This window comes from Melanostigma gelatinosum, assembly GCF_949748355.1.
Source record: "Melanostigma gelatinosum genome assembly, chromosome: 4".
Taxonomy (NCBI): Eukaryota; Metazoa; Chordata; class Actinopteri; order Perciformes; family Zoarcidae; genus Melanostigma; species Melanostigma gelatinosum.
This window is the reverse complement of record NC_136637.1, coordinates 17,930,008-17,933,235: the sequence shown is the minus strand read 5'-3', so window position 1 is coordinate 17,933,235 and position 3,228 is coordinate 17,930,008.

Genomic DNA, 3,228 nt, shown 5'->3' with positions numbered 1-3,228 from the left:
CAGAGATGGAGGGAGCGAGGAAGGGATGAGGGTGGTGATGGTGGGAGGGGGTGCGTTCAGCAGCCAAAGCCACTCGTTGTTAGCTGGCTCCTCCACTGGGATGACCGGGGGACATGCATCACCTCAACGCCCCCCGAACACCTACAGAAAACACACGGATAAGGATAAAAAATAAACACCCATGTCCAACATAAAAGCCTTACAATATTTCACACTTTAACAGCTCCTTTTGGGAGCGAAATGCTTGAATTGAATATTGTTTGAAGGGGTTTTATTATCATTATTTGAGTAATGTATCGAGGAAAAATGGCAAGCATTTACAAGCAGAAGCTTCTTAAATGTTGTTTTTCATCATCTTTGGAACCAAACACTGAACTTGAAGCTGACGAGTTAACCTTGACTCAACTTTTAAACACAATTTACACTTTTTAAAAGACGTCATCTTCTTGTTTTAGCTGTAACTGTATTTTCATGTTACCATGCCATGAAAGCTCTGGTCTACTAATTGAAAGCAAATTGGGGTTTAGTGTCTTGATCAAAGACACTTCCTAATGCGGACAGGAAAAGCCAAGGCTCAAGCCACAAAGCCCCAGACTCCTGCACGGCTTCACAGTCACACATGCGGCGAATGATGCAATATGTGTGCTCCATGTGGGCAGTGGCAAGTGGTGTCAACCACACAGATTTCTGTGTTATTGGTCAGCGTTCACAAATGTTGAACCCTGCGATTTGAAGATTGCGAATTGTGTGTGGCCATGCCCTTACGTTTTCAACTTGGGGAGAATGTCACCAATTGTGAGCACAACCGTGACTCACAATCTGACCACATTAACTGGCAATAACTAATTATGGCAACAGTGAATGTGTGGAAACAGCTGAAATATTGTAGAACATGATGTAGAACAGAATTACACCTTGGGCAATGAAAGAAATCAGACCCCATGTAATGACAAATCATCATTTATATCTGTGTTCAACTGTTTACGTGATTGCATAACCATAAATAAGATATTTATGAAGAACAGTCTCCACTGTGTGCACTGATATCAGAAATGCAGGTGTATTCAATTTACCATTTACATAATTTTGATGTTACAATAACAAAACGTTGGAAAGGAAATACAAATGTACTCCTAATAAAACCCTGAACACTACTGTCACTACAATAGTGCTCAGATAACCTCATCACACATGTTTTTAGGATAAAACGCCGTTGGAATGACCTTGTCCTCAACTTTACAATGTTCCTGCACAAACGTATAACAGATGTACATTTGCAAGTTAATTCATCCAAGACAGATGCAATTCCACTCCCTTCCTTCCTTGTCTCCATCATTTAAATCAACTTCACCTGATTTAACTGCAGTGCATTTCATTGCAAGGACTATAACTTTCACTCGAGTGCTTTAATTAGGATGGTGTGGGACATGGCCAGATTTTAGGTGGATTTGAGGTTGCTGAAATAAATGCCACCTCTCTCTAAATCTAAACGGTAGAAATATTGTACTAAAGAACATGTAAAAACATGGTAACAGCAATGCAAGAAAGCAATGGATTTGATGCTGGGAGGTTTCATGGCTTTGGACGCTGCAATGTTAATCGATGTAAACTAGAAATAGTTGGTTGACTCTAGTAACAAGTTTAAATATCCATCCTCCACTATCAACTTAATCTGATCCAAACAAGAATCAACCTTTTGATAAAACTGTAAAATGAAACACACAAGACGAATTAAAGAATGATGTCGTATATTGTATTGTTGTAAAATAAATTAAATTAACACTGGTAAATTGTGATGGGTATGTTGTCACATGTTAGAGTGATTTGCAAAAATGTATGAAATATTGATCAATAATAAAAGTAATCTTTAGTTGCAGCCCTACACTAAACTTAAAAATGTTTTTTGCTGGGGTAAGGAAATACGGTAAGTCATCAAATCAAAGGAAATTACAGCGGCTCAAAGTTAAACGCATTGTGATGTGCTATGAATCAAACTTCCTTTGGGGAGAGAACAATTTGGCTCCTTTTTTTGGAAGAAAGTATTTCACTTTCGTAATGAGTCATTGCTCTCTGTTCCTTTTACGAGACAAGACCTTTACTTGGGTAAAAAGGGAGAAGTTTTACTTGATTAGTCATATAACACATTTCTGTTGCAGCCTCCCTTTGTGGTATTTTGACATAAAAGTATTGCCTCGCACAACTGCTTCTAAACTGGCAGTTATGATTCTAATTGTGAATACAGCGTATAATTGCCTCATCATACTTCAACAGTCACTTTGTCGTAACACTGCAACTGTTAAGAGTCGTGCTCACATGAAAATAAAGGAAGGAATGCACTCACACTCACACGCACCTTTGTTGCTAAATACAAAGTCTTGTTTGTTGTGTTGAGACTACCTGCTGTTCAGACCGTTGTCCAGGGCTCACATTGGTCTCCATCCCCATCTCGAGACCCGTCAATCATCTCCCCCACAGTGCCACACTCCTTTGCTGTGTGTGTGTGTGTGTGTGTGTGTCTCGGAGTGTAGGGGGGGTTTGAGTCCCATTACGGTATTCTGATGACAATCTGTCAAGCTAACTCAGCCATATGACCGAGTGTGTGGGTGTGCGCACATATGTGTGGGTTTCAAAAATCATTACTCTCAGACAGCATGGGAAGAGAGCACAACAGCTGGAGGTGGATAGGAAGCAGATTTGAAATGTAGTAAATGGTATCGTACGTTCCTCCTGCATGCTTACGTATACAATAATCAACCCTTATCTCTTCCTGTGGATTAATGTAGCAGTGTTAATACGACCAGATGAGCTTGCGTTTTGGAAATAGCTTTCAGTCTGACATCGCTGTCATTGTGCACCAGACTTGGCCTGCATGTCCCCGCTGTATTTGAGAGGGAGAGTGTGTGTACATGTCTGTGTGCTATCATGATAATGCAATGCAAATGTTCGTAGTTTTTTTTTTTGTTTTCTTTTTTTCTTAGAAGTTTTTTTTCTTTTGGGTCTAGTTTAGTTTTAACATTGTAGGACATGTAAAATAAAGGACTAACTACAATCTTGCAAGCCTCCCTTGTTCATGCACCAAAACAGAATTGGACATACATTAAAAATTGTTTGTTTCTATGCTTTACCAGAACAAAAATGCAGCATAAATGAATCCTCATAATAATTCCCACTCATAACACTCTGGCACTTCACCATTTGCATTGCCTGCTTTTTCTACCTTGGTCCCGA